We start from the raw sequence: 20,830 nt of genomic DNA, 5'->3' as shown, positions 1-20,830 counted from the left end.
TCCCATATCACTGAAAACAAATAAAAGCATTGAGAAGAACCCTTCTCCCACCTACCTCCCACCTTCCCACCACACATCTCACCCAGCTGCGTCGGCACCCATGTGCTTTGCCTCTTGTTACCGTGGATGAAATCTCCTTGCTCCTAAAACCAATCTCTCCACTTGTCTTAGTGTGCTTGGGTTGCCATAACAAAGTACCATAGATTGTTTGGCTTAAAACACAGAAATGTATTTGTCACAGTTCTAGAGGCTGGGAAGTCCCACATCAGGTGCCGGCCAGTGTGGTTCCTGGTGAGAGCTCTTCTTGTCTGGCTGTGTCCTCACACGGCAGGGAGAAGAGCTCTGGTGTCTCTTCCTCTTAGAAGGGCACCAATTTACTGGATTGGGGACCTCCCCTTATGACCTCATTTAACATTTATCACCTCCTCGCAGGCCTTATCTCCAAATACAGCCACAGTAGGGGTGAGGGTTTCAGCGTGAATTTTAGGGGACGAATTATTCACACTGCTTATGCACAGGACAACATCTCCCCTCATCTGCGTAGGGACATTACTCTTGTCTTTATCCACTTGTCTCCGCATCATCAACTTTTACTTTTCAATGATATCATACAAACATACTGTCATTTCTCATATCTTCAAAAAACCAAAATACTCTTGACTACACTTCCCTGTCCAGCTCATCTCATTTTTCTGCTCTCTTTTATGAAAAGTTCCTCAAAAGAATGATCTGTACTTCATTTTTCCTTTTTTTTTCTTTTTTTTTTTTTTTTGCAGTACGCGGTCCTCTCACTGTTGTGGCCTCTCCCGTTGCGGAGCACAGGCTCCGGACGTGCAGGCTCAGCGGCCATGGCTCACGGGCCCAGCCGCTCCGCGGCACGTGGGATCTTCCAAGACCGGGGCACGAACCCGTGTCCCCTGCATCGGCAGGCGGACTCTCAACCACTGCGCCACCAGGGAAGCCCTGTACTTCATTTTTCTGACTCCTCTCTCCCCATTCTTAGTTTTTTTTTAAGATTTGTTTATTATTTATTGACTTTATTTTTATTTTTGGCTGCATCAGGTCCTAGTTGCGGCACGTGGGATCTTCGTTGCGGCATGCGGGGTCTTTCATAGGGGTACGCAGCCTTCTCTCTAGTTGTGGTGTGCAGGTTTCCCCTTCTCTAGTTGTGGCGCGGGCTCGAGGGTACGTGGGCTCTGTAGTGTGCGGCGCACAGCCTCTCTCGCTGAGCCGCGCGAGCTCAGTAGTGGAGGCGGGCGGGCTTAGTTGCCCCACGGCATGTGGGATCTTAGTTCCCCGACCAGAGATAGAACCCCGCGTCCCCTGCATTGGAAGGCGGATTCTTTACCACTGGACCACCGGGGAAGTCCCCCCCATTCTTTCTTGAACACACTTCAATCAGCCTTTCACCCCCACTACTTGCCAAGCTTACCAATGACCCCCTCATTGTAAGATCCAATGGTCAGTTCCCAGGCCTCATCTTACTCTGTCTGTAAGCATCATCTGAAGCAGTGGAAGGCCCCCCACACATTTGTTTAGTGCTTTCTAGGTGCTAGTTTCCATGGGGTATTCGAAGGAAGCTCATAGCATGACAGGGCAAGCAGACCTGTGAGCACTTGTGAGGAGTATACCATATCCTAAAATGGAAGTGTATGCAAAGAATGAAGGAAGTATAACCATATGACCCAGCAATTCCACCCCTTGGTGTATTCCCAAGAAAAATATACACATATGTCCACAGAAAAACTTGTACACAGATGTTCATAGATCATTACTGACAACAGCCAAATAATGGAAATAATCCAAATATACATCCACTGATGAACAGATCAATAAAATGTGGTCTATCCATACAATGGAATAATATTCAGTATAAAAAGTAATGAAGGTCTTTAGTGATGCAGACTATACTGTTTGGTGATATATGGTAAAGAAAAGGTCATTCATACTCTAAATGATGGGGGAGGAGGGAATACTGACTGTGAAGGGTCATGAGGGCTTCAGGGGAGTTGACATTGTTATTTCTCGACCCACATAGTGTTTACGAGAGAATATACTCTGGTGTGTTCATATAATATTAAAAAACATTTTTCGGGCTTCCCTGGTGGCGCACCGCAACGAAGAGTAGCCCCCGCTCGCCGCACCTAGAGAAAGCCCGTGTTCAGCACAGCAACAAGGACCCAACTCAGCTAAAAATTAAAATTAAAACAAACAAACATTTTTCATGCCATGGAGCAACTAAGCCCATGCACCACAACTACTGAGCCTGCGCTCTAGAGCCCGTGAGCCACAACTACTGAAGCCCGCACGCATGGAGCCTATGCTCCACAACAAGAGAAGCCACCGCAATGAGAAGCCTGCTCACCACAACGAAGAGTAGTCCCTGCTCGCCACAACTAGAGAAAGCCCGCGCGCAGCAACGAAGACCCAACACAGCCAAAAATAAATAAATAAATAGATTAATTAATTAATTAAAGAAAAAAAAGAAAATCAGAGGTGATTCTCAAGTTGGGCATTGTGTCCAGGCTCCCATGAGGTGCCATTAAAAAATAAAAAACAAAAACTGAAAAAATATTGGGAGAGTTATCATTTAGCTTAATGTTCTACTTTTAGGATTTCAAACCTAATTAGATTTGCATCTGGATAACAGAAACCTACCTATATCTGCGTAGAATGAGTTTCGCACTGAATTTATAACTAGCTAGCATTTAATTATTTAAGGCAACGATAGAAGATAGGTCATATTTGAACACCTATCTTTCACCAGTAATTATTCTTAGATCCTGTTCTTCAGCAGTTTCTGGGTCAGAGTTTATTGTAATTTGTTACTGTTCCACCAAGACGGTAGTTCGTTCAACCTTCAGTGTCACTTGCCCTTCAGATGGTTTTCCTGTTATCGGAGGGGGGTTTATGTGCAGATTTGGACTCAGTTATGTAAGCTCTCTTGGTCTCATGTATAAAACAGGGCTAATAGCATCTACCACACAGGATTGTTGGAGATGACAGATACAAATCGTTAAGCACAAGGCTTAGCTTATAAACAGTAGCTACTACTATTGCCCATTCTCTTCTGTGAATAAGGTTGAAGGTTTTCCTGAGTTTGGTGCTAACTGGCCAAAAGTTAGAGAACAGACCAATCTTTTAGGATGTCAGCCAATCTCTACTGGTATTCTAAACCTGGAATAGATCTTGAATGCAAACTTTCTATTTTACTAATTCAGATTTTTTTCTCTCTCCCTTGAAAATATTGTGGGGTTCCCCCCAGTATATAAATAATATATGCTTTTATTTTAAAAAGTATAAGATAAAAAAATTTAATAAATAAATAAAATAAAAAACATTTTTTAAAACTAAAAAGAAAGGTAATGAAGGTCTGACTCATGCTACTACATGTATGAACCTTGAAAACATGCTAAGTGAAAGAAGCCAATCAAAAAAGACCACATATTATACAATTTTATTTATACAAAATTTCCCGAATAGGGCTGGGAGGGGGATGTTGGGTGGGGGGAGGGAGTGACTGCTCATGAGTACAAGGTTTCTTTTGGGGGATGATGAAACTGTTCTAGAATTGATTGCAGTGCTTGCACACCTCTGAACACACTAAAACTATGGCGTTGTACACTTTAAATGGCTGGATTCCATAGTATATGGATTGTCCTAATAAAACTGTTATTACTAAAAAGGAAACTAAGGAATTGGGACTTCCCCGGTTGTCCAGTGGTTAAGACTGTGCGCTTCCACTGCAGGGGGCACAGGTTCAATCCCTGGTGGGGGAACTAAGATCCCGCAAGCTGCGCGGCATGGCCAAAAGGGAAAAAAGAAAAGAATTATAGAGGAGGCTGGCACCCCATCCTGAAGTAGGCCTTCCCCATCAGCTTCTCAGCCCAGGCTCAGCTCTCAGCTCTTTGGAGGCTGAAAGGCTATGTATGCAACTTCCTTCCCCTCAGGACTCTGACTTCATTTCTCCTCTCTACGTGGGGCTGAAAGTTACCAGGTCAAAAAGCAACTTTCTGTTTGGAAGTCTGAGCAAAGAACTAGCTTCAGAAGCTAGCTAGTGAGTCTATGAAAGCCCTTTAAACCAGAGTTTAATTTAGAAACTTGAGACAGATTGTCCCATTGTGTTTCTCCCTCCTCCCCTCTTAGCCAGGCTCTGCCCAGTGTACACATCCCCCAGTCATCTGCCTTCTTCTGCCCACCCATTTCTACACTGCCCCATGCTTCCTGCCCCCCTCCTCCTGTGGGTGTCCTCGTGCAAAGCCACTGGAACCTCCTTTCCACCGTCAACAGTCTACCCTGCAGCCTCAGCCCTCAGCCTTGTGTTTTAATCACACCCATCTCTGCATCCCCTGGCCCTTCTCCCCAAAAACTCTGTCTCCACTGGCAGCCCTCTCCAAGGGACAAGCAGGCACTATCACTCTCCTTGTTTAACAAATGAGAAAACTGACATGTCCTTGTTCGAGGTCAGTCAGTTATAAGTGGCAGAACCAGGATTCAAACCCAGGCAGTGTGGCCCCAGTGGCCTCTCGACCACCATGCCACACTGTGATTGATAATATAGATGTGTGTGGTCTATTTTTCCACATATAGTTGGGAGTCTTCAGAAATGCTTTTCCAAGTTTTGTTTTATGTTTACTCAAAGGAAGAGTGTATCTTTAGGTATTCTCTAGAGAGAGGGCTTGCTTTTAAACACTTGTGTTGACCATGGATCAAAGGCACCAATATTATGCTGAATTCTACCTTCTAGACTCAAAGCTGGAGGGGTTTTCAGAGGTCTCATTAGACAGATGAGAAGACTGGGGCTTAGAGAGGGAAGGGAACTGGACCAAGCACTCACAGCTAGTCCAGTGAAATGCCCAGAAGCAGAAGCCCTAAAAGCCTCGTCTCCAATGCCTTCCTTTGACACCAGGGTGCCTCCCAACATCCACCGTCAGTTTTTTGGGTTTTTTTAATTTTTATTTTCAGTACATTAAACTTACTCATAAAAACATTCTAAAAATGTATAATTTTTCCTTTTTAACAAAGTATAATAAAATATAAAAACCCCCAAAACAGAATACTTGACATTTACAATTCAAAATCAAATTAGCAGAATATTAAATACTTACAAAACTATATCTTTTAAAAATATTTATAAAGTTACATGCAATTTTGTAGAATTGACATAAAAGAATAGCTCAAAAATGGGAGAATTCTCCTTCATTCCTAAAAAGAAAATATGTCCAATAGAAGCTGTGAAGATTCTTTTGCGCTTTTTTTAATAAATTTATTTTATTATTTATTTATTTATTTTTGGCTGCATTGGGTCTTTGTTGCTATGTGTGGGCTTTCTCTAGTTGTGGTGAGCTGGGGGCTACTCTTCGTTGTGCTGTGCGGGCTTCGCGTTGCAGTGGTTTCACTTGTTGCAGAGCATGGACTCTAGGCACACGGGCTTCCGTAGTTGTGGCACGCGGGCTTATTAGTTGCGGCTCACGGGCTTATTAGTTGTGGCTCACGGGCTCATTGGTTGTGGCTCACGGGCTTAGTTGCTCCGCCGCATGTGGGATCTTCCTGGACCAGGGCTCAAACCTTTGTCCCCTGCATTGGCAGGTGGGTTCTTAACCACTGCACCACCAGGGAAGTCCCTGTGAAGATTCTTGAGTACATGAGGTCTTTAGTTTCAGTACCAAAGTCTGTCTTTGTGCATCTAAGACCTTTACGTATGTGAGGGGCTTCTTACAACCCCAAGATGGACTGGCTGCTGCTCCCCTCCCTCTGAAAACAGTGTAGTAACATTGACCTTTGGCCTCAGCCAGCATGGTGCATAATTTGCGATGTTGAGTAAAAATACTCGGCTTGATTCAGAACCTCAGGACTTTTCAGTAATTGAGCCTCTTCGGTTTTAACCCCCGACCAAGTGTCAGATTTGTACACCAGCCCGAGGAAGCACAGCACTGGCTATTGGGACCACGTAGTGGGAGGCCTGGCTCAGCTCAGCCCCCCTTGAGGGGTTGTGGTGCAAGCCATCTTGGGTGGTACCCATTCCCCTGGTTCGGAATGGCAGAAGTGAAAGCAAAGTGAGCAAGTGTGTGGGTTGCCCGGGCTGCCTGTGTTAATGTCTGATGCCTGAGGAATAAGAAAGCCCTTCCTCTTTTGCCAGCCTCTTCCTCTTCTTGATCTCTTTTTCTTCCTCAAGATTTCTTTCTCAAGATCCTTTCCTGCAGAGGGAAAGCTAGTGATCAAATAGGCCTATGTGTCTTGATTTGGGAATCATTGAAAAGTGCCCCAATCAAGACCACCTTGCTCACCATTTTCCTGAAATCCCCTCACCTCCTCCTCCTTTATCTTTTTAATATTTATCCTTTTAAAACATGTTTTTTATTGAGGTAATATCAGATTATAACATTACATAAGTTTCATGAGTGCATTATATTTTTACTTCTGTAAACACTACAGCATGCTCAGCACCAAAAATTTCATTTCCATCCGTCACTATACAGTTGATCCCCATTACCTGTTTTGCCCTCCCCCCTCCCCTCAAACCTCTCGCCTCTGGTAATCATTACTCTAGTCTCTGTATCTTCGTGTTTAGTTTGGTTTGGTTTGTTCATTTATTTTGTTTGTTTTGTTTTTATATTCCACATAGGAGTGAAATTATAGGTTATTTTCTTTCTCTGTCTGACTTATTTCACTTAACATAATAACCTCAAGGTCCATCCATGCTATTGCAGATGGCAAGATTCCAACTTCTTCCATATATATATATATATATATATATGCATGTATTTTTTTAATAGGTCATATTTTTCCAGAACATTAAAATAGCTTAAAAAATGAAAAATTGAGAAGTAGGTATATTAAAACTCAACATTATTTTACATTTAAACATTTTATTTATACCAAAAAACCAGAATTTATTAGACTGTTACTTTCCTATTAGACTGTAACTTTATTAATGAAAGAAATTCATTAATAAAGTTTCAAAGTCTGCTTCTTTGCTTACCTTATTTTCAGTTCAGAACATTGCCATATTTGAGAATTTCCCTTGACCAAGTGACAATCTTAAATAATTTTCAATTAACTTTAGCTCACTGCAATTTCTTTAGGATCATGTCTTTATTTAAAAATTTGAGATTTTGTTCATCACAGATTTTTGGCATTAATTTTGATTTTTTAAACTATTACATTAAATATCATTTATCTTGATTGCTAAGTTTTCTTGGTGTCCCCTTAAATTTTGCACCCAAGGTGAGTGCCTCACTGACCTCACCCTAGTTGCAGCCCAGACAAGAATCTTCTGAAAGCACAAGTATCAGGGAAGAAAGGAAACCAATTCATCCATTCAACAGTGAAGTCACTCAATCACCCATCCATCCATCCATCCGTCCATCCATCCATCCATTTTTTAATTCAACACATTTATTGAGTGCCTATTATGTGCCAGGCACTGTTCTGGGCACTTGGGATGTAACAATAAAACAGATGAAAAAACCTGTCTTCACGGGCCTGCATTCTAGTGGGTGGAAATAGATACTAAACAAGATAAATAAGGAAAGTACAGTACTAAGGGCTATAGAGAGGAATAAAGTGAGGAAGGGGTAGGGAACACCAGAAGTGGGGAGGAAGAGCCTTGCTGGTAGAGCTCTGAGAATATGAAAAATGGATCCCTGAGGATCAGCGTTCCCAGCAGAGGTGGAGGTGAGGGAATGCTGATTGTGGCCACAGAGCAGTAAAGAGGCCCATTTGCCCACAGGTGTGTTTTGTTTGGCACTCACAGTGTTAAACATTTGTTTTGGATTTGGATGCTTTTAGATGGGCATGGCTTTATCCACAGGCCCTACTCTTCCCTATTGTATTGCACTCATTTGTGCGCCAAGCCACAAAGATAATTATGTGCTCTAACTATGTCCTAGAAGCAATAGAGAGCCACAGGACAAATGGGTAGGGCAAAGGACATCCAGCCCAACCTGTGTGGGTGAAAGATCAAGGTCAAGCACCCTCCACCCCCAGGTCCTTCACCACATCAAATCACAGTCCACAGCGCCAAAGTGGGGGGTAGTCCCCAGGAAGGATTGGGGTTGAAGTTTTCCACCAACAAAGAGAAATGAGAACTCAGAGTCAGAAATAAGTTGAGTTATAGAAACTAAAGGACATGACATTGCTTTCAGATCTTAGCTTGTGGACTAAGAGTCACGTCCACAAGAATGATATCTACCTGGCCTCTCGTATGTTCCAGACAACTTTGGACTCTAACCTCTATTTAATTCTCACCATAACTGCTCAAGCTCAGTGTGATTTTCCCACTCTTGTTCTCCATGTCTCAGATGACAAAGCTGATGACTTGCCCAAGGATGTGCAGTGAATTCCTGGTGAAAGTGCATCCGGATCCCATACATCTGCCTCCAAAGGGTAGGTTCCTTGTTGTAAACCTTGCTGCTTGTTGCAGGGATGGAGTCCCTCACCCCATGCCATTGTGACAAATGTTATCTAGGGTGTACACATATGAAAATAATCCAGATGATCCTGTCGTTGTGACGAATACTTTTAAGAACATTCCTCTCATGTGAGCCTCAAAAGAACTCTGTGAATTAGACAGTGTCACCCCATTTTGCAGACAAGAGAACAGATGTAGTGATGTAAGATGACATTCCCAAAGTTATGCAGGAGGTTAGGGGATTTGAAGCTGGGCCAGAGTTCTTAACCAGCCCTGCATCACCTGTTCTGAGACAGGATTATAAGCATGAGGTCTGTCCTCCTCAGCCAGGCTACTTGCCCCAGACTTTTTGCCATGTTAGCCAAAATGCTACATGATGTATTGAAAAAGAAGGCTGTAATCCTCCATGCTTCCTCATTCTCACATCCACTTGCAACCTTAGATATTTCGATCATAGAATAATCGACAGAGTCACATGATGCGAGAGCTGGATGTGATCCAACAGGGGTTACCAGTTCACAGCACATAAGGGTTTTCAATGAAGTTCTACCTCTTGTAACTGACCGGCCAGGATCCATGACCGTGTGCATTCTCTCGGTGAAACATACTGCTGCTCCCTTGCGGGGAGTGGGGGGCACTGAATGTGCCACCAGGGGGTGCCCACACCTTCCGGGATGCCATATACAGTGACATCTACCTGTTGACATGAATGTCAACACTGAGATGTATTTATTCCCAAGCCTGTTTAATGCCAGTTGTACCTTAACAAAATGTCACATAAACTGAGGAAATGTGAATATGAGAGAAAAAGAATTATTTTTTCTGTAAGAACCAAGTTGACAGTTTTGGAAAGACAGTAAAGGAGAGATCCTAAAATAAGATTATTGTTGAATTGGGTGTAGGCAAGACAACTGAATAAGTTGGGGGGGAAGCATAATATCTGAAAGATTCCTGTACAAACTTGTTGTCCAAGTGTCTGAGTCCTCACTCGACTCTACAGAAACTAAAATTAGAAATTGCAGACAAAGCATTAAGGGTGTGATTTTTGTACAAAAAGCAGAGTGGGGCAGAACTGGTCCCCCCAAACAGACTTATTCTCAGTGAAAAGATCTTGGCTGTCTGTCAAACTATTGGTGAAGGAATGTACATTTGGATGCTTTAGGTTAACAAAAATGTTTAAAATATGTATATATAATTTAGAATTTTCTTCTTACATCTGCTTACGCAGATACTTTTATGTTAATACATAAATATATATATTATACATATATTATATATATTAATACATATATATGTATTAATTTCAATGCAGTCTTTTTTTCTTTTCCTTTTTCTTCTGATTGGGTCCTCCCTCCCTTTCTCCCATCCCTCTCCTGCCACAGGACAGTCCTTCCCTCAAAAAACCATGGTGACCACTGGGTCAGGATGCTGCCATGCACTTCTCCGTGCTCATGTGCGTTGGCTCACATGCACATTGGGGACCGGCGGTGGGGAGGGTGGCATTATTTCTTCTTTAAAATGGAATGATTTAAAATTTTATAACCAATTTCCTACACTTTGCTTTTTCTCATCAATTATTCATGGCAATCCCTGTGAGGCACCTGATATAGCTCCAATTTATTCTTTTTAATGGCTGTAGAATATTCCCTGGCATGTCATAATATACTCAACAATACCCCTTTTGAAGGACATTTTCTCTGTTTCTAGGTTTTGTTTTCTTTCCACCATAAACAATTCGTTCTACATATTTGTGCACATAGCCACACATTCGGGTATTTTTATTTCTATAGGGTAGATTTTCAGGAGTGGAACTGCTAGGTCAACAGGTTTATGTATTTTATTTTTACTTATTTTTTATAATAATTTTTTTCAAATTTATTTTATTTATTTATTTTTGGCTGCGTTGGGTCTTCGTTGCTGCACATGGGCTTCCTCTAGTTACGGCGAGTGGGCGCCACTCTTTGTTGCAGTGCAGAGGCTTCTCACTGTGGTGGCTTCTCTTGTTGTGGAGCTCAGGCTCTAGATGTGCGGGCTTCAGTAGTTGTGGCACACGGACTCAGTAGTTGGAGCTCGCGGACTCTAGAGTGCAGGCTCAGTAGTTGTGGCACACTGGCTTAGTTGCTCCATGGCATGTGGGATCTTCCCGGACCAGGGCTCAAACCCATGTCCCCTGTACTGGCAGGTGGATTCCCAACCACTGCACCACCAGGGAAGTCCCAAAAGGTTTATGTATTTTTAATTTTAATTTTAATAGATGTTGCCAGATTGCTTTCCAAAAGGCTATGGAATCCAAGAGCAATGATTAAAGTAAACTTTTCTCCTGCATCCCTACCAGCAATTGGTATTATCAGTCTTTTGAAATTTTGATCATTCTGATAGAAGTAAAGAAGCAGCTCATTGCTATTTACATTTATATTTCCCTGATTACTAGAGTCTGAAACCTTTGCATATGTTTTTTGATCATATGGAATTGCTCCTCTGTGAATTGCCTTTTTGCATCCTTTGCAAATTTTCACTTTTTTCTTAAAAAAATAATTCATTGCTTCAATTAATTTTTGCAGCTAGTCCATCAGTTTCCATTCCCTATCCTGTTGGACAAGACTGAAAAATGTTATAAATGTTGATATGTTGCTATTATAAACCTTTAAAAATGGACAGAGGACATGAAAGCTGCAAAAGGTTATGAAAAAAAATGGTATAGAAGAGCTTAGAACCAAAGACAAAAGGAAGGATGAAATAAGATATCAGGATGCTTGAGAAGATAGAAATGATTAGCCCTGTGGTGCTCAAATTGGTATGTGGTAGAAAAAAACACAGTTAAGTCGAGTGCTCAGGAGAGATACACACATTCACACACACACAGAGTCATTCACTGAACATTTGCTATGAGCCAATCACTGTGCTAAGTGCATTGCCTGCTGCGTCTCACCCCTCACTAGGAGGTAGGTAGGACTACTATTTCCATTACACCAATAGAAAAACAGGGGTTTGTAGAAGTGTAGCAACATTGTTAAGTTTGCATTGCTAATAAGTGGTAGAACCAGAATTTGAACCCAGGTCTGCCTGGCCCCAAGACCTTAGCTGATAGATGACAGGACCTGAGAATTATCCAGGAGTAAATGGTGTGGACAAAGCCAGCATCTAGGAGCTTGGGCCTACACTGGGGTTCCGAGCTTGTCAGGAAGGGGTCACAAGTGGGGCAAAGTCAAAAAGCTGAAGCCTGATGGGGTAGTTTCCTGAGGAACTGGTGTGGTCAGAGGGGCACTGAGGAGAGGCTTCAGCACTTTGACACTGACTGAGGCCCTGCTCTGGGGCAGGCAGGGCTGATGAGCGCCACAGAACGCTGCCTGGGTCGTAAGCACCAACCAGATGAAGTGACTCACCCACCCCGGTGTCACGTCACACTCCCGGCAGCAGTAAGTAATTCCTGGCGAAGTGAACGTCATCGTCATAGCAAGTTGAAGGATGTGCATTTTTTTTAATACATTTATTTATTTTTATTTTAGGCTGTGCTGAGTCTTCCTTGCTGCGCGCAGGCTTTATCTGGTTGCGGTGAGCGGGGGCTACTCTTCACTGCGGTGCGCGGGCTTCTCATTGCGGTGGCTTCTCTTGTTGCGGAGCACAGGCTCTAGGTGCGCGGGCTTCTGTAGTTGTGGCTCTCGGGCTCTAGAGCACAGACTCAGCAGTTGTGGCGCGTGGGCTTAGCTGCTCTACGGCATGTGGGATCTTCCCAGACCAGGGCTCAACCCCCGTTCCCTGCCTTGGCAGGCAGATTCTTAACCACTGCGCCACCAGGGAAGCCCAAGGATGTGCATATTTAAGGAACTATTATTGACTCAATCCCTTGTTACCACTGAATTCACAAGTGCTTTGACTGTGTGCCCTTCCCTCACTTCAGCCTCTGGGTGACAAGAACCCCTTAGCCCTTGGCAAGGAGCCACCTTGGCAAGATGCAGAGCACAGTGATGCGGGGAAAGATTCTCAGCAGTGGGCGTGGGAGGCGTGGCCTCCAGCAAATCAGGGAAGGTCCTGAGCCTGGTCCCACCCGAAAAATAAGGATAATGATACTCTCCCTCACCTCACAGCGGGTGAGTGAAATCACTGTAAAACATCAAGGCACTATGTCAATAGTAACATTTACGAGTGTCAATACCAGAAAAGCCTTGACTAACTGTAGGAAGCGGTTGAGAGATCCCCTTGCCCCAGGTGGATGTAAGGCTGGCTCCATTCCAGCCATGACCAAGGGCGAGAGGGCCCTTGTTCCAGCCCCTCCTCACACCACCAAGAATATGAGGATGTTAAATACAACTATATAACACTGGGGCCTCCCAGAGCAACGCCCAAGCTAAATCCTCTCCCAGTGGACTTGTGCCCCAGAGCACCTGTCCCAGAGGTGTCTCTGGGAATCTGTGAAAAGACTCTTTGGGGTTGGATCCAGCAGACAGACATTCAGATCTCAGTTCTATTTATGAGCTGAAGCCCTCCCTGACCGTCAGTGTCTTCTTCTGTACAGTAGTGGAGCAGCACTAGATATTCGCCTCATTGTGAATACATGAATGTATGAAAGGGTAGGGCAAAACACATTTGAGGCTCAATAAACACTTGCTGAGTTTGAATTCAGTTTAATTCCATTCTCCACTTTCATTTTTTCCCTCCCCAGTGGGAGGAGGGGGATGATCTGTAGGAATTCTACCAGGTCCTACGCTAGATGCTCTCTCTACGGAAACTCATCTAACCTCTCGGCCACCCTGTGAGGTGTGCATCTTTCACAAACGAGGCATCTGGGGCTCGGAGAGGGTCCTCCGTCTACCCAAGCCCGGACTTTTGAACTGGGCCTGACACCCAAACCTATGCCATTTAGATAACACAGCACCCACAATCTATTCAAATCTACAATCATTTTTTCTCACTGACAATGAGAAAACCTCAAGGTTCAAAACAAAGGCTGAGAAGTTTCAAACCCCATCTCTAGCTGTTCAATGGCTCTGCGGTCACTGATTAAATCTTCTCTGGGATGACTCTTGCTCACCACTGTGCTTGTTCTTATCTCACTCACCTGCACCCCAGGCCTAGGCTGGAGAAGCATAAAACCACAGAGTATTAGAGGCCATCCCATCCATCCCCTCCCTCTAGAGGGAGGAAACTGAATTCCAGAACAACAGCCCAAAGTCACCCAGGGGGAGGCAGGAGCTCCTGAGGGCCAGCCCCGTGGCCTTCCCTGAGCCCCACCTCACGGGGGTACACGGGGCTTCTTGTCCCTCCCCTCCTGTGCCCGTTTCTCTGAAGCAGGGGTCAGAGACTCAACACTAAGGACAGGGGTGCATCCCTGCATTTTCCTTTGAACTGGACAGCCAGGCCACTGGACCGCCACTTTCTTCTTCCAGATCTAGGACATCTGATTGCTGAGGAATTAATGTTTCCATAGACAGTGGAAATAAAAAACGCTTTTGCTAAGAAGTCTGGTGGGTAAAGGCAGGGCACAGCCTGGAGAAGTAGGACAGCGCATTGAGCTCGAGGCTCATCATCTCGGTCCTTCTCTGCCCAACCCCAGTTCCTCCCCGACTTGTGCATTCTGTGCTTCTTGTCCCCCAGCCAGCCCTTCCCCCTTGGGTCCTAGGTCCTGCTCTCTCATTCTTCTCACGTAGATTTCTCATATTCTGAACAGGAATAAGGTCTGTTCTTCATCAAGGCTGTGCTACATCATGATGTATGAATTTGCTCAGGAATCTCACATATTCAGTCTAAAAAACCATTCTTGCACTGACTAGCTGTGTGACTTTTGGAAGCTCAGTCTCTGGACCTGTTTCTTCATCTGTCAATGGAGAGAATAACATTTCTTTGGCAGAGCTCATGTCAGAATCAACTAAATAGTGTCCCTTACAGGGTTTTGCACATTCTAAGAGCACGGCAGACGGTCACTTTTCTTCTTCCAGCATGTTGATCATCCCGGGTCTTACATGCCCACTAAATGCAGCCATAGTGCCCCAGGAGCCCACCTGGAGGGGGCCCAGAGGTCTGCTCTGCCCCTGCATATGACAAAGGGACCCAGCTGCAGCCTGATTCTATTTCACCACCTCTATCTGGAGCCAGGCCAGGCATGCCTCCAAAGCCATAATTTTCAGGGTGCAATTATCCATCTCAGCCTGAAGAGGCCCGCAGAGGCCCCAGAGCAAAGAATGATAGAGTGGAAAAGAAATGCGCCTTGGAAACTTGGGTCCAACTTTCTGCTGCATCACTACCTAGTTCTGTGAATTTGAGCAAGTCATTTCGGTTCTCTCTGGTTCAACTGTAGAAAAGTCATTAGTAATTCTTCGCTTCCCTCTCCCCCTGGCAGAGGACAGGATCAGTGTAAAGACCCAGCAGTAGTGGGGAACTAAGGTGTGTGGGAGGAACTGGGAGAAGGTGGGGGGAATGCCGGGTGGAGAGTGGGGTGGGGGAGAGGCTGGTGGACAGAAGGGCCTTTTGGGCCTTGCTGAGGATTTTGTCTTCAGTCTCCAAAGAGCAATGGGAAGCCCTGGGATGGTTTTAAACGTTTTTGGAAGAGTGACCAAGTCCCTTAGCACCTCATCTCCCCATGCATTTATCAGATTAAGCAGTCAGTCATTTAGAAAGGGTTGAACATTTGGGACACAGAAGAGGATGTTTTGATGGAGGACATTTTGCTAGACAAAGGGCATAGGGAAAATCTGGAAGGTGAGGTGACGTCTCAGAGTTCAGGCCTCGACACTGTGTTACAGCAGGGTCCCCAGGCCCCTTGTCGGGACCTCAGGGCACTGGGCACATGGCATCAGAAGAGGGTCAAGACAGGTATCCTGAGGAAGAGAGGGGGAAGAGTCTGCTGTCTTTAACACCAAAGATACTTAGCCTGCTTCATAATTGGGATCAGGGCTAACCATTCTTGAATACATTATGGGTAGAGAAAGAGGAAAACCTAGTGATTGTTTGGGGCCTTGCTGAGCCAGACACACCCCCTAAACCAATGGAAGGAGCCGTTATCTGACAAGGTAAAATGCATATGTCCATAACTGAAATTCAGTTCAACCCTCTGGCTCATAAAGCTATTTTATATCTGTTTAACCTAACTTTCTACTATCTCATGGAATCAAATCCAGATCTGCCTGCTTGCCTGACCACAGCAGTTAATTGCATGGGGAAGATACTTGCTGTTTGATCCTGGGCAAGTCGCTTAGGGGAGGGTGAAGCCCAGTTTCTGCGTCTGTGAGTAGAGAACAATGGTACTAATGCACTGGGTTAGATGAGAGAATGTACGTGCCATGCTTAGCATAGTGTCTGGTCCTGTGGCAACAGTTATTATTATGGCAGTTATTCCGTATATGAGATATAACTATAACGCTTCCATAGAGACAAGGAAGGTAATGTAATCGACAGCAGGGCAGGCAATAATAGGTAATAGGGAGGAGTGAAGACTGTGGCAAACTGAAGAATCCTTCTAAGGGAGTGGCAGCTCCTCAGCTTCAACCACTGGCTTCAACACTTAGAACCAGTGTTGTCTGACTTTTCCAGAAATGCTAGGAATCCTAATTTATGAGTGTGGTATTTAATTCCAATTAAAAAAAAAACCCACAAACAATAGCAATATCCCAAACTAACAACCTTATGAGACACACTAAACAGGTCCTGGAGCAAAGTTCGACTGAAGGAGGCATAAACAAAGCTTCACAAAGGCCAACCGTTCTCAGGAGTCAGATGTGCCCCACAGATAAGACTCTAAAAGCACAGGAAAGGCCATGAAGGCAGGCCTAGGAGGCACTCCTAACGCGTCCTGTGAAATGACAGCACTGTGAGCGCCTGCAGACACCAGCCTCCCTCGGGGAGGGTTTTGAGGAGGACAACACTCATTTAGTTTCACGTACTGGGACAATTACTCAAAGATGACACCAGCCTTTTACACTCCCAGCCCAAGAAGTGAGCTCCTGGAAGCCTGAGGGTGTTTCTAGAAAGACTCTTAGGAGCTGCGATACCACTAATTTCCACTGGGGGTCTCTCTCACACCAGTGATGGCGTTGCCATCCTCAGGTCTGCGGGATGCAAGGTCCTCCATATATCTCTGTGGGAGGATTGCTGTGGCTCCCTGATCTTCACAGTTATGTGACTACCTGTTTAATCTTTACAGAAGCCAAACATGGATTTGAAAGGACCGCTTTCCTGCCAGCCAGTCAGCCAGTAGCCTTTCCTGTGCACAGAAAGCCCTTGGAGATATTCAGCACACAAGCATTTCATGAGAATCTTAGGAGTGCCTGTACAGGTCAGCCTGGCTGCTTTCCATACCCGGTGTCTCTCTCTGATGCTGCACCAAGGGACCTGCTTGCTGCCTCCTTCCCTGATGGGGCTGAACAAGAGGTAGACTCCAGGCTTCAGGGATTGCCCTTTCCAGAGCAGCTTTGCCTGGTCCAAAATCCCTATTAGCTGTGTGACCTTGGGTAAGCCTTAACCTTTTGGTCCTCAGTTTCCTCATCTATAAAATGGGACAAATACTAATCTCCAAAAATGTTTCCAGTATGAAATAGGAAGGTGTGTGCAGCACTAAAAGCTGGAATGCCAGTGAGTCATTTATATTACTACTCTGAAGCAGGGCTTGGCGAATGTTCTCTGTAAAAGGCCAGATAGTGACTATTTCAGGCTTTGCTGGTCTCTGTGGCAAGTGCTCAATTCTGCTATTGCAACCTGAAAGCAGCCACAGGCAGTACATAGCATGGCTGTGTTCCCATACAACTTCATTTTACAAAAACAGGCAGTGGACTGGATTTGGCCCATGGGCTGTACCTTGCCCACCTTTATAGTCTGTTTTTGTAAGGCCTGTGAGCTAAGAAAGGTTTTTACATTTCTAAAGGGTGGTAGGAAACAAACAAAAAATAGGTGACAGAAACCAGACTGTAGATGGCTCAGAAAGACTCAATGTTTGCCATCTGGCTCTTTATAGAAGGTGTCCAACCCCTGCTGTTGAGTGTCTCAGGCTTGTCTTAGCCCAGGAGACAGCAGCTCTGTCCCTGGGGGCGATGGGACCTGGTGATACGTCACAATAAGACAGGCAGGAGCCAGGGCCTGGGACTCTGGGTCACTCCCACAAGGGAAGCTCTGGGGCTGGAGGAGGGAGGGGGAACGAGGCCTCTTAGTTCTCTTTTCCGATGTCTATTTTAGACGGGTTTTATGCAAGAGGCTCAGAAAAGATTCCTTCAGAAAATGATCAAGTCCAAGGTGCTTTCATTTCCTGAATTGTTTCTAGTGTGCAAGGCTGTGCTGTCATCTGGAACTGCTGAGCTCTTGTGAACAGGAACTCTGAGTCATGGGAGAGCCTGGGATTTCCACCCACTTGGGGAGGCAGGGGCTCTGACACAGAGACCAGATGAGGGGCTCCGTCAGGCCTGAGACCTGCCCCTGGAGCCATGATGTTGCTTCTTTGTTTTAGATTCAGTCACTCAACTGAGCAGAGCCAGGAGGTACCAGGCCCAGAGACAGTCCCCAAAGAAAAGAGAGTGAAAACCTGAGGGAGGAAAGCTGGTTGTGCCCGTGAAACCATGGCCAACAGCAGCAGGGCCTTCTCTGGAGGAGGCCTGGGAGCCCGGATCCTTGGGAGTGCTTATGTTTGTGTGTGTACCAGGCAGAGGAGAACAGGGTGAATATCACAGCTGTTGCTGGTTCTGTTTTCACTCCTCTCTCCCCTCCTCAGCGCTCCCCACCACTGATCCCAAGACAAGATGCTGGTGGCTAAACAGGGGCTTCTTGTCACCACTGAGTTCCCCATCCACCATCAGAAACTGGAGGCTCCTCCCAGTATCCTTATGGCTCCAAGGAGCTCAGGACAGACCGGGTGCCACTCAGACCCCAGAGGGTCTCCCAGAGAATGGTCCTGGAGAAGGCTTCATTTATTGCTTTTTGTGACTAAAAGTGATATATAGCTACTGCATAAAATTTGGAAGATATAGACATGGGTAAAGAAGAAAACGTACAGAATGATTTTAGATGGAAAACCAACCTGATTCATTCAGGAAACAAGTATTTAATGGAGCACCTACTATATGCCAGGCACTGTTCTCAGTGCTGGGGATACTGCATGAACAAAACAAAGTGCTTTTCCTCCTGGAGCTTCTATTCTAGTAGAGGAGACACTCAGCAGAGTAGAGGAAGGGACTAGAGGCTGATGGAATGGGGCACTATTTTGGGTAGGTGGTCAGGAAAAGAGGAAGCAGCTAGGCGGGCATCTGGGGAAGAGCATTTCAGGCCGAAGGAACGGAATGTGGCAGGAGCCTGCCTGGTGTGTTTAGGGCATGTAGGAGGCAGTGTGGCTGGAGCTGATGAGTAAGGGGGAAGCCGTGCGAGGACATGTGGGGACTCCTAGGCTGTGGTGAGGACCTCAGATAGATAGCGGGTGAGTGAAATGGAAATCTAACACAGGCTCTTGAATAAAAGAGCTACCTGACCGGCATTATGCTTTGAAATAATCATTCTGGACACTGGATGGAAAATAGACAAGGGCTGGGGCTGGGGGTTGGCAAGGGTGGAAACTGGGAAGCCAGAGAGGTGATTGCTCTAGTGTAGGGAGGGGAAAGTTCTCCTTCTCTTAGGGTCCCTGGCTGGGTCTGAAAATTAAACTGAGAAAGACAGATCAATGAGAGAAAAGCATATACATTTTTTGTTGTTTTTTTTTTTTTTTTTTTGCTGTACGCGGGCCTCTCGCTGCTGTGGCCTCTCCCGTTGTGGAGCACAGGCTCCGGACGCGCAGGCTCAGCGGCCATGGCTCACGGGCCCAGCCGCTCCGCGGCATGTGGGATCTTCCCGGACCAGGGCACGAACCCGTGTCCCCTGCATCAGCAGGCGGACTCTCAACCACTGCGCCACCAGGGAAGCCCTATTTTATTTATTTTTTTACATGTACATGGAAGTCTTCACAGGAGAATGAAGACCCGAAGAAGTGACCAGAGCAGGAAGCTTCTATACCTTTTAGACAAAGAAACAATACATTTGTGAAGAATTGACAAGACAAGGGAGTAAATGTGAAGAGGTAACAGGGTTTGTTTATACTGCCTTCTGGGCCCTAAATTTCCTGTGATAAGGAAATTTAAATTTCTGGTGATAAGGATGCCTTCCTTCCTCCTCTTACAAGGAGGGTCCTTTTGCATGGGAGATTCATCTCCTGCTTTCAGGAGGACAAAGGAGGGTCAGGGTGTTTTTTACGCCGGCTATTTCATAAGTCCCTTTAATTCAAAATGACCAGTAGGTCAAGGTGGCATATTTTGGGGTGACATTTTCTCCTCTTTAATGGTAACACAAAGTTGTACAAGGGGAGGGGGCTGCCCTGAGTGAAGGGAAGAGGTGGACAGGAGCCTGAAACCCCTCCCCATGGAACCCCAGGGTGCCTAGGAGCACAGTTTGCAAACCACTGGACTGGAGAGTCTCTGGGCTCCTGTGCTCTTGTGCAGGCCGGGTCTCTACCATCCAGGCTTCTGAAAATGTGACCTTGAAAACTGGATGTGGCCAGCCCTGTGCAGGGGTTATAAAGATGAGTAAACAAAGTATCCGACCCAAGAAACTCACGAGCTGGGATGGGAGCTAGGAAGTCACACCAATGACCTAAGTACACTGTAAAGGGTCTGTGGCCCCCTTCCCTTGCCTTTCTTCCTTGTGCCCCTGGGCCAGTGGTTCCCAAACTGGGCTGGTCTTGAGGTCACCTGGGGAACTTTATACAGACTCCCAAAGGGCTCCTCCAGAGATTCTAATTCACTTGGCCCGGGTGGCGCCTGGGAGTCTGTATGTTAAAAGCTCCCTGGTGGGGGGAACCGATTTGCTGCTGGGTTGGGGAAGCTTGGGAACCCCCTGCCCCAGTCTCCTCGGCCGGCTACCCATACTTGGGTTCACTCTTTATTATCTTATCTCAGAACATCTCTCCTGGGCTGAGCTATTGATCTGTGAAACCACTTACTGGCCTGAAATATACCCAGAATACAACCAACACTGAAGAAAATATTCTTATAGAGCATCACAGATCTCACTGAGGGGAAAACTTACAGGTGGGGTATGGCCTGCTGAACAGGTGGGACCCTAAACTTCACTCCAGAACCTGAAGAAAATCAGACATTCCCAAACAGAAAGAGAGAAGAAAGGGGAGGGCGGGGGAGGGCAGGGGAGATTGGATCGCATGTGAATGAACAGTCATTTTCTCTCAGTTACCGGGAAGAAAAAAATAGATCAGCAAAATCAGATCAAGAACCATCAACGAAAAAGATTTCTCTGAGTCAGACTTCTTCCCTGGAAGCTGTGAACTTTATCCTCCAGCAGCCATTAATCTAGTATTAAGCCCCTTAACCTTCCTAATTGTTCTCTTTCAGCATCGGCTGGTTTCATATTAACCTTTCAATCTTTCCTATAATGCAGTCACCTCCAACTCCAGCCAGACCTGGT

The sequence above is a fragment of the Mesoplodon mirus genome (assembly GCF_964341445.2).
Source record: "Mesoplodon mirus genome assembly, chromosome: 3".
Lineage (NCBI taxonomy): Eukaryota > Metazoa > Chordata > Mammalia > Artiodactyla > Ziphiidae > Mesoplodon > Mesoplodon mirus.
The sequence above is the reverse complement of the archived record's forward strand: the minus strand, read 5'-3'. Positions refer to the sequence as shown.